Here is a 19,844-nt window from a genome sequence, read left to right as displayed (position 1 = left end):
GCAGGGAACCCTGAGTTTTAGGCGAAGTTGAATTTCAAACAATGGATTGTTTAGCAGAAGGCCTATCACCAGCTACTACCCTTAATTTTTTTAAAAAGTGTGCCTTTCATGTGTAAAGTTTACAGCCACATTTTAATCAATATTTTGTATAAGGAGAAGAGAGCATTCACATCCAGGCGTGTGTGGAGGAATTTATTTGTTAGTATTTACAGGGGTGGAAAGAAGTAGGTTTACAGTTGTGAGTATGCAAAACAGAGTTTATTGTTGTCTTATTATTAATTATTGGGTTATTGTGTAATTATTGTATTGACTGTAAACCTACGCTCGCCCACCCCTGCGTGTGTGTCTTGTGCTGGCAGGGGTAAATACCCAGTTTCCGGGTTAGGGTGCAACGCTCTGCTTTCATGGGGAGGTGGCGGCCTCTGGCCGGCATCAGTAGGCGCAGGCTTCATGTGTGTTTCTCGTGGCGGCAAGTGGCCCCTCAGTGATGCAGCCACGGCACTCACCAGGTTTGTGGCTTGCAACCGTCGGCCCACACTCGCCGGTGGGGCCGAGCTTTGGGCGTAGCCTGTGTCCACCAAACTGCCTAATCCACAGGCATGTCTGTGAAACTTGCCCGTGTGGAATTTCTCATAATTTTGCCATTTGGGACTCTAATCAATCAGGTAGTTGGAAGGAGATTAAGAAAGATGACTCCTTAAAGATTTAGCAATGTTAGCCTTTTCTTTTCTTGATAAAATCCTCACTTTCCTGAGCCTAACCTTTCAAAAATGGTTCCTGGCCTTTGAGGTTTTCCACAGCCTACAAATAATACTATTTCTTAATCACTGTTTCCCAGCTTGCATGATACATCTACTAACTCCAGAAATTAAGAATGAAACAAAAAAAAATAACACCAGTCGGCCTTGGTGGCCAGTTAGGCCCTTGGAGGGGCCTGGTCGTGGGGCGGCGCTCTGCATGATGTGGACTTGTTGTTTGGGTAAAGCTTGTGCTCTGCATGAATTTGTACCCAGTGCGGAACACATGCTGTGTGAATAGAGAATGCTGAAGGTTGTTATTTGCATAAGATATTTTCATCTTTTCCGTTTTTATCTTCCTTCTATTAGCTACCTTGTTGCCAAGGCAGAAAATGAAGTCGAACATAGGGAGCTTTCCAGCTTCCCTAAGATTTCCAGCGTTCTATCCAGTTCTTTAACTTCAGTTTATAGATATTTCTTTCATTTCAGCAGTGATAGACGGTAACATGTAAACTTCCTGAAACCTAGCCATTTCTTTTTGCTCATTATCTTCCAACAACTGCAGAGAGACTTGTTCCGATTCTTGAGGAAACATGGCAGATGCTGTTTTCCTCTCCAGAGACAACCAGTGTTCACAGTGTCTTATACATCCTCCCAGATAATTTAATGCACAAGGAAGCAATGACATAGATATTTCCTGATTGTATGTAAACAAGACATATCACACATACTGCTGTGTGGCATAGCTATTTCCTGATTTTATATAAATGAGACATGTCACACATACTGCTGTGTGCCTTGCTTTGTAAACTTACTTTAGAGAGCCTTTCAAATCAGTGCAGAGAAACGGGCCTTACTCTTTTTAATGGCTGTATAGTATTTCATCGTAAGGATATACCCTAATGTCTTTTACCACTTCTCTATTGGTGGGCATACAGGTGTCTTCTAATTTTTCTCATTCAGAGACAGCGTGCACGAGCCACACTTGCGCACGCAGAATGCCACCGCCGGGCGCGGGTAACGAAAGGGGCTCTGGGGTAGGCTCTCAGGGCTGAGGAATGGGTGTTCGTAGTTCTGATAGGTGTTGCCATCCGGTTCCCCACGGGGCCCTCAGAGCCACTCCCACCTCAGCTCAGACTGGTCCGCACCTGTGCCCCTGCTCTTTCTCCACTGGGGTGGCTTTTCTTTTTAGTTTTGTGGGCCAACGTAATTGGTAAAAAAATTATTTCTTGGCATAGATTTTGTGTTTTACTTACTTTATGACTTCCTTTTATATTATCAGGTTGATAAAAGCCATCCCTGTTGTTTGTAAAAATATTTTCTCTTTAATTTTTAATGTCTACTAGGTCTTAAAACCCTTTTATTCTTTTTCAGAGTTTTCCTGGCTCTCCTTGCTTGTTTATTATTACATATAAAGTTGAGAATTGGCACTTACAATTTTGAGGGGGGGGAAATCCAGTCTTTTTTTGAAATCATATTAAATGTATAGATAACCCCAAGGAGAGTTGATGTCTTCTGTGTTTTCTGTCTGCCAGCATACCGTGCCATGTTCAGCGGTATCACATGTTCAGGTTGATGTGTCCTAGTCCCTCACTGGTATTCTGATGTTTTCTTCAGCCACATCTTGTGCACTTCTAGCGAGGCTCTTTCCACGATGTCCAGGAGGCAGGGGGCTGGGCGGGGCAGAGCGTCAGGCGAGCTGGCGCTGTGAGGCAGGGGACTGAGTGGACTGCGAAGTGTCTAGATTTGGGGTAGGGGACTGGGTAGGGTGACCCCTTACGCTGGTTCCTTTGGGCTCTGACATTTTGCCCTGACTGGCTCCAGCCTGGCCTTGTTAAATTTTGTCTTTGTTCCCTGCTTCAAGTCTTGACTGCCCTGACCCCAGGTTGCCAGTGATGCTCACGTAGGTGGTTTCCGTTTTCCCTCTGGTCTGATGGTGTGAGCCACGGTTTTCAGTGTTCAGACAGTAAAGATTTTAGTGTTGTTAATAAAAATAATAGCAACTACCACCTCCTGCTTGAAGATCTAGGTAGGTAGAGAGAGAGAGAGACACACACACACACACACACACACCCCCAAACCCCCCCCCCACGGTAACAGACACGCAGACACACACCCCCACCCCTCACCCCCAGTATTGTGAAGGATTCTCTCCATTTGCAGGTAAGGAAATGGAGGCTATCCCCGTTAGGTTAGTGCAGACAGTGAGGTAGCAGAAGTCAAATTTAAACCCTGCTTTCCTCATTCTTGCCTTAGAGGAATGTTTGAGACGTTTTAGTTTCTTGAAAAGAAAAAGATGAAAGTTGGCAATCAGTAATTTTATTTCTTTATTTTAATATCTAAGCACTAACTACAGCACTTTTCTAGTTGGAAAAATGGAGGCACATCATGAGAACATACGTTGTGAATCAGAAGCCATTTTGGGATTAGGATCTAGGCCTTTTGACTCTTGGCTAACATCTTACACTCCAGGCAGAGACTGACGTATTCATGTGTTCTTAGTACCCAGCACGGAGCGCTCTACTTATGTGATGACTAGTGACACTGTTTGGATTGCAAGCGAACCACCTTTGCTAGTCCTGTCCCCTTTGGAAGCAGGGAAAGTGAGAATACTGCAAAAGGCTCTTCCAGCTTAATGTTTCCTCTCTCATTTGCTCATGTCACTCTCAAGTTTGGGGAAACTTTAGCGGAAGGTTTCTTCACTTACTATCCATATTGTTCTAAGCAGGGAGTATTGAGATACTTTGGAAAATTTGAGCTCAACTTGTCAGAAAAGGATTTCTCATGGGAGTGTGTTTTTTGTGAAGCTTGGAGGGGCGATCTCTAGTGTCCCTAGTGTATGCTGCTGCTCCCCTGGGCGCCAAGGAGGACTGGGAGTGGCCGCGCACTTGTCACGTTGTAGGCCGAGGGGGACAATTTCGGGTCCCTGTGGATGGGCCCTTCCCTCTGCCGCGGTGACAGCCTGGTCTCCTTTTTTTCTGGCTTCATTTCTTTTTCTACAGTTTGCTTGAGCCTGTCTTACATCAGCTGGGAATGTGAGTTTATAGTGGGAAGTGCTCTTGGTGTGAAACTTGAAGTAATTTATAAAGCCCAAATCCTAACAGTTTCAAGGCCCTTGTACATAAATAAAATATGTGCAGCGGATGAAAAAAACGATTGGTAATTTTAGAACTTGCTACAATTTTACAACTGGAGAAGTGCCCATTCAGTAATGTCTTTTCTTAACAGTAGTGCCACTTGTGAAGTTCCTTTCGTTATTGCCTCCTTCCCACTTAATCTCTCATTCTCTGGCTTGTTTTGTCTTACTGGCTGTATGTATATTAATGAAATTTATTGAGAGTTCCATGTATCATAAACTAAAAAGAAACTTATTAATGCTCAGCACTGTCTTAAATTCTTATCACCCTCAAACAGTCCTGTGCTCCTATTCACCTTATTTCAATAAGAGCATCTACATATTCTTTGAAATAAGTCCAGCAAATACTGGTTATTCTACTTTAAAAAAAGTTCTCCTCACGTTCCCTCCCCCCTCACTTTTACCCTCTAGCTGACAAGTAGCATTGGAGGATTCAGAAAACCAATGACAAACAGCTTCTGACTTGGGATACTGAAAAGACATTTGTATTCACTTCCTTAAAGGCGAGCAGGGCGCCCTGGGGTAAGGTGAGCAGGCTCGCCGAAGCCGGGTGGGAGGACTGTGACGGGTGTGTGTCAGGTTTTCTTGATAGAGGGAGTTTTCCATAAATGACTTGTCTTAGATTTGTGACGTGAGCCAGGCCACTATTGTGGCCTCCATTTTTATGGGTCCCAGTGTGTGAATTATCTTGATTAAGGCTCACATAAATCACATTACTAGCTTCAGTTTTTTCATTTTGTCTGCGTCCCAACTCTCTCATCAGGGAGAATCAGGATTTTCTTGATTCTGTTGTACCAAGAAATGTTTCTAAAATTTAGTTAGAACATGGTGTTGAAGTGTTTTGCACGCATATTTGAATATATAAACACAAACACCATTTACTTCCAGGGAAGTAACTAGATAGCAGCTTCACAACCCTCAGCTTTTATTAGTACAGTGTCATCAGTCGTAATCACTGGAATTACTGACTTTGATTTTATGATAATTTATTAGAAATTTTTTCCTGGTGACAATAATAGGGAACATTTGATCAATCTGGAATGTAGCTTTGTTGCCTTGGTAACTGATAAGAAAGAATGCAGGGCATCCAGTTGTGGGACACATTCAAACCAAGGCCAGGACAAGCCGAGGGCCAGCTCAGAGCACAAGGCAAACCCAGAAACATCTGCCAGCGCCTCTGCTGCACTCGACCGTGCAGGCTGAGCCAGCCCCTAGGAGGCCTGAGCTGTCCTACTTGGTCTGACGGAAGATGCAGGGGAATCCAGGCACTCCCCTCAGGCTCGAGCAGAATGCACCTTAAAAACCCTTAGCCCAAGGGATGTTTCAAATCAGCACCTGCCCAGATGAGTTCGTTGATGGGAGAGATCAGGCCAAATGATCCAGAGTCAGCGCCAAAGGGACCCCTCCATCCTGCCACAAGCAGAGCCTTTTTGAGAGCCCGCTTAGCGTGTATCATGCACTGTGCTGGACCCCGCTTGGCAGAGACAGACACGTCTTACTCCTGCCTTTCAGACGCTTCCAGGAAAGGCACAAAAATAAGACCATGGTGTGGTTTTCGAATCCTGAAAAAGGGGTAGAGCCAGTGTCCTGTTGCAAAAGTGTGAAGGGATCACCTTGGGGGTGGGGTTTGTAAACAAAACTTCCAGGGTGGAAAGCTCTTCTGAAAGAAAGAATTTATTGAGCCAAATGCTTGCCGAAAAGGACCAGGTCCTGCTGTGTGAAGTCTAAGCCACCAGCAGCAGGTTCTAGGCAACATGTCTGCAGTCCTGCCTGGCGTTGGCAGGCACTTGTACACATTGTGTTTTGGAGGAGAAGCTTGTTAAGTTGTTTTGAAAAATTTTACATTGGCTTCAGATAAGGGAGCAGGAAAAGGTAAAGTGGGGGTAGTTCTGTGACAGAGCACAGTCTTTGAGGAAGAAATATTTGCTACTTTTGATTGGTTCCAGGCAACAGTCCTCACAGTTCATGCCTATGCGGGACGCGGTGGCATCAGGGTAAATAACACTGGGAGGTTGATTCAAAGCTCCAGCATGTGTGGAATGTGAATGTATGTTAGTTGGTCCATAGCTATTAACTGGTTAGCGGCTATGTCTGTCATTTAATTTAGAACATCTCAGAATTTTTCTCTTCTCAGGGTCTAGGAGACTTCACAGAGGAGGTGACACAGAAGTGCTTGTGAGTGAGTAGGAGGAAAACCCGGAGGCAAGGAATTCCCGTGGCAGCTGAGTCTAGATTTTAAGTCTTTTGGTTCATAAGTACATTTCTTTTTAGGTGGACATGCTCAGCCTTATAAGACTTAATGTAAGTTCCTCATCCACCAGCCTGACACAGTGGGGCAGTGGGCGGGGGTGAGGGGTTTGCATTCCTAAGGCAGCTGCCTCCTGTGTGCACGCCTGTGTCCTGGGGGAGGCCGTGTCTGTAGCTCTGAAACGGGCCAGGCGCCGGCGGAGCCCTCAGATTTTACTCCCTAGTCTCTCCTGGGGTGTCCCTGTTGTTTGCCATCGGACAGCTTTCACCTCACTTGCAGAGGAACGGACCTACTCAGTCTCTTTTTTTTTTTTTCTTCCCCCTTTTTTAAATAAGAGAAAGTTTATGTAGAAAGTCAGAGAGGTAGAAGTGAGCTATAGAAGATACACGGGCTCAGGAAACAAATTACAGGTGAAAGAAGGGCGATGGAGCTTAGGAGAGAAAGGCAAGGCAGATGCACCGGGGGCAGGGGTGGGACAGGCCAGGGCCTGCTCCACAGGGAGCCCGACCCACCCATTCTCGCTCCCTGTGGTCTCTTCGTGGTCCGTGCTGTGGAAGTTACAGTCTGGTCAAGCTGTAATGTGTTGCTCTGTCCCCTCCTCTCTGTACAAGCCTCTGGGGTGCTGCACTCTTTCTTTCTTTTTTTTTTTTTTAAATCTTATTGAATTTGTTGGGATGACATTAGTAAATTATAAATAATAAAATTATATAGGCTTCAGAGGTGCAGTTCTATCATACGTCATCTGTATATGGTGTTTCACGTTCAACGTCCCGTGGATCCGCACTTTCTCTGAGTGGAGCGGGAGGGCCTGCTGACCCTGAGGGGCACTCACAGGCGAGGCGCTGTGAGAAGGCAGCAGCATACCTGTGAGCTCTTCTGAGAATGGGACCGAGCGATAGAAAACTGCTGGGGAAGACACTGCCATCTTCCTCGTTCTTTGCATAATTAAAACAAAACAAGACCATGATTAAGGTATAAGGTAAACACTAAATACTTCTTTTTCTCCTTTATTTCAAACTTGCTTTTGCCCCCCCCCACAAACACGCACACATCTATATACACGTGTGCACACTATGTATTAATTTGTGAGTTTTGAATCGATCACAAAAAGAAAAATTACAGTGGCAAACAAAGCTTGAGCTGCTTTGCTGAGCAAAAAACTAAACATTACAAAAGAGAGGCATCCAGTAACTAGATTAGTTTTTGCTTAGTGGTATGGAAAGCCTGGCTCCTTCTCTGTGGCTTTTCCATGAACTCAGCACTTGAGCTTGGACCAAACCATTGTGTTTTTCCCTCTCTGGACCCGGTTTGCTCTCCTGTGAAAGGAGAGGATTCAGTTGGAGGCGTGCCGGCGCTCTGGGCCTGCGCCGCGACACGCACTTCGGCGTCCTCGCGTGGTAGTGTCCGGGGGTGGCCCTTGATCTAAGGCATGTGGAGAAAGGGGTGTTAATTTCTGTAGGCAGTTCCTCGGATTTTGACAGCTACCTTTATGGTGTCCTTTAGTTTGTTGTTGAACGTGGGGTTTGTATGGTGTTCCTTGTAGCTGGTGGTCGGCTCGGTCTGCGCGCCTCCCCATCAGAGCCCGGCGCGCTGCCTCTCCCGTCCAGGGGCTCCTGCTGCGTCATTTCACATCACATTCCCACCGGGAGACAGAAAACCCACTTCATACATAAGTGCATTTTCTTAGTTTTTAATTTTTTTTTTAACCTAGCAGCAGTGGGTACACTTTGTGTGTTAACTGCCTTGTGAAATGCTTTTTATGTCTATGAAACCTGACACCTACACAAGGGGTGGATTCTGTGGGTGTCCCCGTAGTATGATCTGTTCTGTTGCACTCAGACCCCTGGGTGACACCAGACTTCCGTGCCTGCCTGAGCCTCTATCTGACCTGGTACTGGGTGCTCGCGTCTAGTCTGGGCCTCTTGTCTGGGCTTGTATTTCTTGGTCACTCATTCCCCAGATTGCCGCTCCTGTTCTCCAGCTCTTGAGCCCTGTAGCTCTGAAGCCGCTGCTTGGCGCAGTAGCCCGGTGCTGACCTCCTCGTTCTCCCCTTTAGCTAACTGCACCTCTGACCCCCGCGTGATCCCTGCTCCCGAGGACCAGCCAGCTTCGTCCTCCTGATTTTCCTGCTTTTGGTCTTACGGCCAACTCACATTTTATGGTTTACTTTTTGTGGAGAGACTCCTTGAGGCAGCATATGTGCAATTGGAAGGAAGCAGGGACTTGGAATGGTTTTCTGTTTCTTTGGTGGGTCGTTTTGGTACTGGAGGGGAGGGTTTGGGTAGGCTGACTGGCTCGCTCTTTGCCTCGGCTCTTCACCAACCCTTCAGAATACGGCAGAGGCAACTCGGATGGCCACTGTCTTCAGAGGCGCTGCTCCGCCCCCGCCCCGCCACCGTCCCGCCAGAGGCGGCACCCCTGCGTGGGGAGGGGCGGGGCTTGTTAGGTGCACTGGCCTCCGGAGCCCCGAGTTAAAGTCACACTGTGAGTGCCACTTGTCGCGGACCTGTGGTTCCTTGGAAGTGTGTTTCAGCCTTTTTATTGAGATGTGAGTGTTAAAAAGGTGAAACTAGGGAGGCACTGGATTCCCCTCATTTTATGGATGAAGAAACTGAGAGTAGGAGCAGTTACATGAATCGCTCAGAATCAGAAGTGTTGCGGGGAGTGCCTAGTTGAGCGGGCAGGTTTGTGGAAGCGTACCTGATTTCTAAGGTATTTCCTAAAACTTTGCCTCTGAAATGGTAATGGAAAAAAAATACAACAAAGATTAAATAAAAAAAATAATACAACTTTGCCTCTGGCATGTTTGGACTGCATTGCGACAGCACCCTCCTCAGCAGGCTGTCACGACTTTGACCATGTACTGTGTATAATTACATCATTCAGCTACGAAACACATACTCGCAAGGGTAGGAAAGCCTGAAGCGGCTTGGACCGAATTTCATGACTGAGCCTTTCTGTACCCACGGCTCTCCTCTCATTTTTTTCCCCATTTTTAATTAGAGTCCTTAGCCTGCTGGTACTGCCTTCATTTATTGTATGTCCTTACTTCCTTTGCCTTAGGGGGACCTTTGTCATAGAGTAAGGTGACGCTGCTTCCTTATCAATGAACCTTTATTGTTCATCAACATGTATTGCTACTAAACTGCTTAAGGTCAAGAGGAAGGAGAGGCTTAGATTAAATGAAAATTCATATGTTTAGCACTGCGTCACTGCCACTTAAGACCACGAACATAACACTGCGTTAGGTACTGAAGTTGATGTAAAGGGCGTGCAGGGTTGTGTCCTGCACACTAGTTGGGGGCCTAAGTAAAGTTACAGGTGGTATGAATAGTAGAGAAAATAAGTACTGTGGAACAGAGGCTCCAGTTAAGGTAGCTGCCCTGGGCAGAGCCTTGGTAACAACCTTTTCACACCTTGTTGACCAAAGATAGAATAATTTTAACTTGGCCTTGTTTTTCTAAAAGCATTACTTAAAAACTATAACCAAATCATTGCAGTTGATTGCAAATGGCTTTCAAAAGAAAGAAAGAAAGAAAGAAAGAAAGAAAGAAAGAAAGAAAGAAAGAAAGAAAGAAAGAGACCAAGATAACATTTTTTCATCTTACATATTCTTTTTGGAGGGGGTTAGTTTCTTTATTTTATTTTACTTTTAAAGTTATATTATTTATGCTATTATGGTTATACCGCTTTCCCCCTTTGCCCCCCTCTACCCAGGCACCGGCTCCCTCAGGCAGTCCCCACACCATTACTCATGTCTGTGGGTCATGCATATGTATTTTTTGGCTACTGTATTCCCTGTGCTGTACTTTATATCCTCATGACTATTCCATAACTACCAATTTGTATTTCTTAATCCCTTTACCTTTTTTGCCCATCCCCCCCACCTCCCTTCCATTTGTAAACCATCAAAATGTTCTCTGTATCTATGATTCTATTTATGCTCTTGTTTGTTTTGTAGATTCAGTTGTTGATAGATAATTGCCATTTTATTATTCATATTTTTTATCTTCTTCTTAAAGACCCTTTAACATTTCACATAATACTTGTGTGGTGGTGATGAACTCCTTTAGCGTTTACTTCTCTGGGAAACACTTTGTCTGTGGGAGCTCCCTTGTAGGTAACTGTTATTCTCTTGCTACTTTTAAGATTCTTTCTTTGCCGTTAGCCTTTGGCATTTTAATTATGATATGTCTTGATGTGGGTCATCTTATATATTCTTGATAGAATATTTCAGTTTCTATTTTGGTACAAGATAGTGACTTGCAGGCAAGGCAACAAAGATCAGTTTTGTTCAAGGTATATTATGGTCTATCCTTTAAGTGTAACTCCCCCCCCCCCCCCCGCCCGCCAAGGATTTTCTTTTGTGGATTCCTCAGTCCTGATGGTACAGTTTATACGCTCAAAGGCCAGGGCAGCAAAGGATTCTGATGAATAGAAGAGGGACGGCGGGCTCTGGTGGGTGGGTAAACCCCAGGCGCAGGCTGCCGGTGTCCCGGCGCGCCAGAGGTCAGAGGAAGATGAACCGCCCCAGTGTGTTCACATGGCAACTGAGCGCTCAGTGGGCTGGAAAGAGCAGGGCTGGTGCAGAAGGCAGAGACCCAGCTTGTCCAAGGATTGGGGGGCGGGGCTGCAGTAAAAATGTGCGGGGTATGTTGTCACTTGAGTGTCTTATAACTGGATACCTGTCCATAAAGCCCTGAAATGGCTTCAGTGTTTAAATGAGCCCTTTATTACACTTCTGCATGCAGAGTTGCTGAGGTATTAGGCTTTGGGGGCCCCATTCAAATCAGTTTTTAAGTGAATTTGGTAAGTTGCTATGACAGCGAACCTGCTCTTCCTTTGAGAAATGAATGCCTCCAATTTTCATATTACATGAGGGGTATTTTTAAGTGAAATTTTGAGTAATTTTCTGGAATCATTGTTCTTTAAGGGTTATAGCTGGGGAATGGCAGATGAGTCTTGCTTATTTTTAAAACGGTTTTTGAGTGGGTGAATGTGGAAGTGTGCACAATAGTGTCAGATAAGTGAATGTGTGGGTATACATGGATCTCTGTCAGGGAAAGCCGGAATAATTACTGTTCTCAGCGCCCACACTGGAACCATACCTTGTTTAAGTTGCCGATCTAAAATGAGTGCTAGTTTACACCAAATTACATTTTCAGTTTCACAGTGGCGTTAGGACGTGCAGAAAGAAAACCGCAGATTTCTTCCTTTGTCTTTGTCTTTCCCCCTTCCTTCATTCTTTCCCCCTTCCTTTTACACTAGTAAATTGATTTAGCACCCAACCGCTTGGGTTGAGAGGAGCATGGGGGAAAGGTGGGTTTTGTCATGAATCCTAGGGATGTGGCGTGATGTCACTGCCAGCTCTGTGCGATCATAGGTGGTGGTGGAGCTTCAGTAGCGAGAGTGGGAGAGAGCAGTGGAAGAGACGATGTCGCTCTCAGACAGGCAGCCAGGCTCTCACGCTGCCGCGTACAGCCAGCTCTGTCCAGGCAAGCCTGCGGAGTGCCGAATGGACTCCCCGAAAGGAATCCGCCAGGCTGGATTTGAGTGGCAGAGGACAGAGGGCAAACTGAATGAAATCGGGCTCAATGTCAGTGTGGACGGGCAGCTGAAAGACGGGCTTGTGAAAAATGCCAGCTTCCTGGAGCCAAATAAGCTCTGCTTCTTTGAGGGAAAGCTAGACAAAGAGCACGGCATTGACGTGCAGAACAGAGAGTATCAAGCAAGCGCGGGTCACCTTGAGAGCAGGTATGTGATTTCAGACTCCTGCCATCCCTCGGAGGGGAACGTGGTCCACCAGAAGACAGCTGGGTTCCAGCTGGGACCCAGAGAGGGGCTAGACAACAACAAAGCCTCTACGGTTCAGGGGATGGTGGCAGGGAAGAATGGGCCAGAGGCCAGGAGCCAGCCAGATCTGCATCTCCCTGGGGCTGCTGACCTCCCCGTGAAGGAGCAGGGAACCAGCATTTGGAATCCCAACTTTCATCCAGCAGCTCCAGGCTGTCAGGGCTCCGGGGCAGCAGCCCCAGCAGCCGAGAATGGCGTCCCTCGTGGCTGCCGGGTGACTGGAGTGGGGAGTGGTAACCCGGGGCAGCTTGAATGTGGGTCCTCACCGCCAGTGGCTGTGGCCCGCGCAGCCTCCACTCCGGAGCGTTCACCCACGGCCACCCCACCGGTCACCATGGTGGAGGTCACCCAGGAGTTCTCAAATGCCAGCTCTCATGTCAGAGACCACGGTAAGGAGTTGGAGAAACTGAGTCCTGCAGAGGAGGGGGCTTTGTGTGACCAAGCGCCCCAGCAGAGAAAGGCGATGCGCCGTGCCCTGTCTGAATGTTCCCGCCTCTCAGTGCCCCCAGCTGTCAACCTTGCAGACAAGTACCCTGAACTGCCTGCCCGAGAAGCACTTTCTCCTGGCCTGCTGCCTCCCCCCGGGAGCCCAGGGCCGGTTCCTACGCCCAGGAAAGCGGGGGGCCCTGCTGTAAGGCGCTCCTTGACGGTGGCCGAGGAACAGACAGCTAACTGCAGGCTGAACCCTGGGGAGCTGCCCGTCCTGTCCGCCGAAGAGCCCCCTTCTTCCATCTGCGGGGAACCAGCGGCCAAGAACGAAGAATCGAGCCACTTGAACAGCAGCTGCAGCAGCAGCTCTGGGAAGAAGGAAGTGGGAGCCGCTGGGCTGTATCTCCAGTGTAAGCTGGAGCAGATTCCTGAAGTGAGCAGCAGCAAGGAAAAAGGACGCGAAGATGTTAGTGGGACCGGCACAGATTCATGCTCCCAAGTCTGCCAGGGAGGTGAGAACCAGCCAGGACAGGCGGCTCTGGCAGGGAAGAAAGAAATTGAGGTCACCGCAGCCCCGAGCCCTCCATCGTTCCTGTGTGAAGAGACCCCACGTGATGGTATGTTTCTAAATTTTGCCTCCATGGGGAACAAGCAGGCTGCAAGGAAGGAACCGAAGTGAAGATGACGAGCAGGAGCATTAGGCGGCCTGCTGCGGCGGCTGGATTACCTGGCTGCCTGGGAAGGGCGTAGCTCCTGGGTGTTGGAAGGTTGCTGGGGGCGAGGCGGGGAAGTGAACAAAGTGGACGTGGCTGGGCCGATCCGCATGTCTGCGGTGCAGGACAGATAGTGTGGACTGAGGATGGGGGCCGACTGGGTGGGAAGTGAATGGGGTTGGAGGGTGGTGGGCATAAGAAATAGAGTCCCTTCCGAGCGACCTCACGTCACCCCACCCACCCCATTGCCATCCTCCTACCCCTCAGCTCCCTGTTTGGATCGGATGATTCCTGAGCCCTACAGCATCCAGTCACAGCTGATTGATTTCCTTGCTGAAAATCTGTCACTGTGGAGACTCATAATGGGTTTATCAGCCCTGACCTCCTCTCATTAAGTAACGCAGTCTGGGTGTAAGCTCTGTTTCCCGTTTTGCTTCTGAGAACATTTTGCTTTTGTTCAAGCTGAAAAAGAGCCTTTTAAAGCTGGTTATTTAATATTCTTTTCTTGTTCCTCATGTTTGACCCAATCTTGCTTCTAGTTTTCTCTTTTGGTGTGTGGGTTGGGAGGATTTGTGGGGAGGAAGGGAAAGGAGAGAGAGGAGAGACTTGCACTTAATAAAAGGGGGAGCGTTGTGGTCTTTGTGGCTGCCTCCTGTCTTCCTTCCTGGCCCTTTCTTCTCTTCCCCGCCCCCAACGCCCATCCCCCCACCGCGCCATGGGTCTCATTGTTGGTGGTCAAAAAAGCTTGTTTTCCTCGGGGTCCAGTCTGAGCACAAAGGGCCATCATTCACAAGCGTGTTAGTGGGGATTTAAAACATGGGTTTTATTTGTAAAATACTCCCTTTTCCTCGGAACTGTTTCCTCTAATGTTTATTTCTCAGTACATTTTTAATGAAAATTTTTTACTATTTTTCTGTTAAAATTAGATGTGCTATTTTCTAGGGGAGGAGAAATTAGAACAGGATCTTTAAAGACCAACGTTTGTTTGTTTGTTTGTTTGTTTGTTTTAAATGGAGACGGGCAAAGAAGCTTCCCATGTTCCCTATTGTTTCTCATGTCTCCAAGATGGCAAGAAGGCCGGTCTCCCGCGCTGTAGCCCGCTGGTACTTGTGGCAGAGCCGTAAGCTCCTCAAGAACAGGATTGTGTCCTCTTTTTATTGGTCCCCAAGTGCCCTGTTTGGTGCCAGATACGTTATAGGTGGTAACCCATGAAGATTTTTGTTTATTTCAGAACAAGTTCATCCTAGTTCACAGTAATAGAAGTTCAAGCTAACGGGGAAAAAAATTTTAAATGACGGGCCATCCCCAAGGATCCATTCACTTGACAAATGTTTGAATGCTAACTCTGCTAGATACTGTCTAGATAAAACTATGTAAAGATTCGCTTTTTCAGCATGCCTCCCACACGCCCATCGCTGTCTAGGCACTGGCGATTATCTGTAGCCTCAAGCAATTTATGACCGGTTATAGTGGGAGCGTTGGTGAGAGGACAGTGAATCATGGGAACTTTTAGGAGAAAGTCGCCTCGAAAACCTAGAGTGCCTGACAATGCTGAGGAAAGCCTGCCAGACAGAAGGGCTGATAGAAATAAAGGTCAGTTACCACATTAGTTAGAAGAACAATGAGCATTTATGGGGCACTCCCTTAAGAATTATTTCACATTGGTTGGTGTGGCTCGGTTGGTTGGAGCATTGTCCCATTGCTGAGGGATTGCGGGTTTGATTTCTGGTGAGGGCACATACCTAGGCTGCGGGTTCTGTCTCCTGTCCTGGTGCATGTGATCCTGGCTCCGGGCACGTAAGATATCTGGTCCAGGTGCGTACAATCTCCAGTTGGGGTGCCTACTGGAAGCGACCAATTGATGCTCCTTTCTCTCATTGATGTTCCTCTCGCTTCCTCTTTCCCTTCCTCTCTCTCTAAAAAGCAATGAAAATATGTTTTTGAGTGAGGATTAAAAAGAATGTAAAAAAAATTATTTTATTGCAAAGAGTGGAAACACTCAGAGGAACTCAAATTTGTAAGAAGATATTTCCTGATAGGCTGTAGAAGACTCCCAATTTTAGGAAGTGTAGCCAGCCTGCAGCTGTTGTGTGTCTCTCTTGGGTCCCTTTGCTTCTCCCGAAATACGTGCTTTGGTCTCTTCCCTTCAGGAAACTGGTTTTGCTCTGCTCTCCCTTACTTTTTGCTTTCTTTGTGACTCTGGTCAGCACAGGACATTGGATTGACCTGACTGGGACTCTGTGCCCTGCTTTATGCTATCTTATATCTCAGGGCCTTGTGGTTGTGTGATTGAAGCTTTCTTTCGTTTAGAGAGAGTGAGTGAGTGTATCTTACCGGGTCAGTTTGGTCCAGACAGCTGTGTGCCAGGTACCGCACACTTATTAACCAGCCTTAACCGTTCAGACCTGCCCACTTCATTCATCTCGCGACTCCTCTGGAGAAGGTGTGAGTTGAGCAAACAGGCCAGAGCCATCTGTAGTGTGGTAAGAAAATCTGGAAAGTTGTTGGGAACCTAGGTTTCAAATGCGCCCTTTAAGATGTTTAAGCATTACTCCATTGTGGTGACTGCCTGTGACAATCTATAAAGACTCGCCTATTCTTGGTAGATAACATTACCTGGAAGACAGAAGATTGAAGGCAAAAAAAATCCTGTTATGACCATTAGACTTAGGTAGGAGTGGCAGGGGAAATTCCAAGGTCACAATAGGGAAAGTACAATAGAAGTGAAATCAACTGAACTTATACTGGATGATGTATAAGATGTGTGTGTTGGCACGCACGCGTGCACGTGCAAGAGGAATGTGTTAAAGGTGATGCTGTGATTTGCTTGGGTTTCCCAGCAGGTAGTCATGGGGAGGTCAAACAGAAAGGAGCAGTTTTGTGGAACAGTGAATGAGATCTATTTCAAGCTTCTTTTTTTCTTTGACACTGTGGGGATATATGGGTGTTGGTCTGTAGCAGTTGGCTGGTGTGGCGTGGCAAGAAGTGCCATCTGGGAGGGAGACAGCTTTTCTGCTTGTGTATAGATCACATGTTTTTTGTCGGGTGACATTCACTTGTACAGGTCAAGGCATTGTACGTTTATGTCATAAGCAGTGAGACTTCATGAAGAGTTCTTGTTGTTTACTGAATATCCTGTGCCTACTGAAAAGCGCTCACGGTGGGGCTAGGGCCGGTGACAGCAAGGCACACGTTTGGTAAGACACGCTTTCAGCGCGCTGTAGAACAAAGGCACTGACCGACTTTTTGTGATGGGGTTTTTTTCCCTTCACATTTTTAAAACTTAACAAAATTCCATTGTTGACTAAAAATACATATGATTTCAAACACCACACGGTACAAAATTCTACACATTAGAAAACCACCTACCAAGGTGACACTGACTCTGTTTTTCCTGTTCCTGTTAAGTAAACAGAACCAACTACTCTGGAACAACTCAGCAGACACTCGCGGAAGGCCCGCAACGGGGAAAGGAGTGGGAGGGCTCGGCAAGGACCTCCGGACTTGGGGGAGAAGCGCAGCGAGTTTCCTGGTTTTCTTTCTAATTGTCCACATTTCTCAGTTTGGGCGCTGGGGAACACCTGCAACCTGAAATCACCAGCAGGCGTGGGGAAAAAAGAGGAAGGAAAGGACAAAAGGAAGAAAGAAATAATCCTGCTCTTTCTTACCGAAAGACCACGAGAGGAGAGAAGGCCTGTGAGAGGCGTAGCGGTGGGCCATCTCCCTGCCATACCCAGCAGCGGCGGTGGGCTCAGGCCCTGCAGGGCAGTGCCAGCGGAGGTCGCTGGGGCCTCCCTGTCATTCATTCCATGTTTGGCAACGGGTGCAGGCCTGGTCCCATGGGAACCCTGCAGTATAATCTCCTCCCAGTGGCAGGGACGCCCATTCCCTGTCCTTTACCAGGTGACAGCACCAGGGGCACCTCCAGGCCCGCTGTCTTCCCGGCCCCTTCCTACTAGTGGAAGGGGCCCTAGGCAGGTTGCCTTCCCTCCAGCAGCAGAAGCCAGCCACAGTAGGACCTTGTGCTCCCAGCAGCACCTGTTGGCCTTGTGTCTTCCAGACCTGTACCCCAGGGCACAAGGAGACCGTGGTTTCCCCCATCACCCTTCCCTCCAGCAGCAGAAGGCCAGGGAGTGGCTTCCCACTCCCAGCAGCACCAGCAGAGATCTACCAGGAAGTCTGCCAGCACCAGAGAATAGGCCAGAAATACTCGGCATTCCATGTGTCTGGCGTCGTTGAACTCCCACCTAGTGCAATCACGTGGCCCAGCAAAGTGCCTTGAGCCCTTGCAGGTAGTAACAACAAGGATTGAGAACTTTGGAGCCAGAACACAGGAGGCCAGAACTGTACTGCATGGGCTCTGGAAACTAAGTTGTTGAAACTATAGCCAGAACCTGCTTGCTAAGTTTAAACAGTGGTTGCCTGCTGAAGTACAAAACTGGATTTTAAAACACCATCATAAAATTTCTCCAACAAGCAATTATGCATTTTCTTGAAACAAATGAAAAACTAAATCTCAACAAGGAAATAGATGTTATTAAAAAGTACCAAATGGGAATTATAGATAGGAAAAAGATAATAATCAAAATTAAAAATGTGTCTGATGAACTCAGTAGTAGACTGAAGATGTTAGAGAGCAGAGTCAGTGAACCTGAGGACAGAAATAGAATTTATTCAGTCAGAAAAACAGTGAAAATAGACTAAAAAAAAATTATAGTTCCTCAGAGACTTTTGGGACAATAAAAAAAGACCTAACATTTGTATCATCAGAATCCCAGGAAGTGAGAAAGAACGTGAGGTGAAGCAACTGTTTAAAGGAATAATGGCTGAAAGCTTCCCAGATTTATCAGAGGATGTAATCAAGTCAGGAAAATGAACAAACCCCATATGGGAGAACCCAAGGAAAGCTATACCAAGACATTTTATAAAGAAACTTAAAAACTAAGAACAAATTTAAAGCCTTAAAAACACCCAGAGAAAAACATGCATTGGGAATGTTCACGCAGCAGTTCAAATGACAGCATTGTCAGAGATCATGGAGGGCAGAGGCGGCAGTGCATTTTTCAAGCGCCAGGAGAAAAGAGCAGTCTAGTGCCAATTCTGTATCTGGTAAAAGTATCCCTCAGGAATAGAGGGAAAATAAGGACATTCTTAGATAGAGGAAAACGAAGAGAATTTGTTGCTAGTAGATATACCCTCAGAGAACAGCTAAAGGAAGCGTTCCAAAAAGATAAGTTACAATAATAGGAGGAGGGTTGGAGTTTCAGAAATGAAAGAACAATGGAATTGGTAAAAGTAGGTGTAAATGTAACAGAAAATGAAATATTTAAGACATTGTATTTTTAAAGTGGGCAGGGTAAAAGATCCTAAATGGAGGTATGTTATCAATAATTCACTTGAAGTACTGAAACATTGATGCTCATAGCCTGTATGTATGTTGTAATACTGAGAGCAACCACTAAGAAAACTATGCAAAGCAATATGCACAAAAACATAAAAACATCAAAATAGAATTCTGTAAGTTCAAGTAACCCACAGGACAGCAAGAGAAACAGAACAAATAAATATAAAAACAAATAAAATGGCAGATAGAGCCCTAACATCGATAATTACTTTAAATGCAAATAGTCTAAATAGTACAAATAAATGATGGATAGTAAGAGTAGATTTCTTTAAAATTACACAACTATATGCTATCTTTAAGAAATGCAGGTTAAACATAAGGACATAAGTAGGTTAAAAGTAAAAAGATGGAAAAAACATATCATGCTAACAATTTTAAGTGGCTGGCTATATTAATATCAGACAAAATAGATTTCACAGCAAAGAATAAAGGATCAGTCCACCAAGACGGCATAACAATTCTAAATGTATATGCACCAAAAAACAGAGCGAACAACTGGAAACCAGCAAAATGTCCTCCAGTGGATGACTGGTCACACTGCGGTACAGCCATACCTTGGAACCCTACTCAGCAATAAAAAGGAACTAACTCGAAATACCTGTAACACTAAAGCATCCCACAAATGTGCTGGGAGAGAGAAACCAGACAAAAAAGGTAGCACACTGCATGATGCCGTTTGGTCTGCTGTTCTTGAAGTAATATTACAGAGATGGAGAACAGAAGTTGCCAGAAATTTAGGGATCGGGAAAGGGTGGCCTGATAGGGAACGTGAGGGAGCCTTGTGGTACTGGAATCGCACTGTCTCAGTTGTTAGTAATGGTTACAGAAAATGGACAAAATTGCCCAGAACTGCAGGTATGCGCAGGTGTGTGTGCACACACAAACGAATCCATGTAAAATGAAAAATCTGAATAAGCTCTGTGGGCTGTACCAGTACCAGTTTCCTGGGTTTGACAGTGTCCTGTAGTTATGCAGGGTGTCAGCACTGGGGGAGGCTGCCCGAAGGGTACCTGTGACCTCCCTGTACGTTTCCTTGCAGCTTCCTGTGAATCTATAATTATTACTTTTTAAAAAAGATTTTATTTATTTTAGAGAGGGGAAGGGAGGGAGAAAGAGAGGGAGAGAAACATCCATGTGGGGTTGCATTTTGCACGCCCCCTGCTGGGGACCTGGCCTGCAACCCAGGCCTGTGCCCTGACTGGGAATCAAACTGGCGACCCTTTGGTTCACAGGCTGGTACTCAATCCACTGAGCCACACCAGCCAGGGCTAATTATTTTAAAACAAAAAATTTTTAAAATACAGTCTCCTACCGTCCCTAGTTT

At 46.4% G+C, this 19,844-nt stretch overlaps 1 protein-coding gene across 20 annotated transcripts in view; it reads left to right on the top strand.

Moving 5' to 3' along the window:
* Positions 1-19,844, top strand: part of MAP4 (microtubule associated protein 4) — a 131,596-nt gene that overhangs the window by 92,131 nt on the left and 19,621 nt on the right. The window lies entirely within an intron of this gene.

The sequence above is a fragment of the Pteronotus mesoamericanus genome, unplaced genomic scaffold (assembly GCF_021234165.1).
Source record: "Pteronotus mesoamericanus isolate MK-2021 breed Mesoamerican mustached bat unplaced genomic scaffold, CSHL_Meso_final scaffold_533, whole genome shotgun sequence".
Classification (NCBI taxonomy): domain Eukaryota; kingdom Metazoa; phylum Chordata; class Mammalia; order Chiroptera; family Mormoopidae; genus Pteronotus; species Pteronotus mesoamericanus.
The sequence above is the reverse complement of the archived record's forward strand: the minus strand, read 5'-3'. Positions and strand labels throughout refer to the sequence as shown.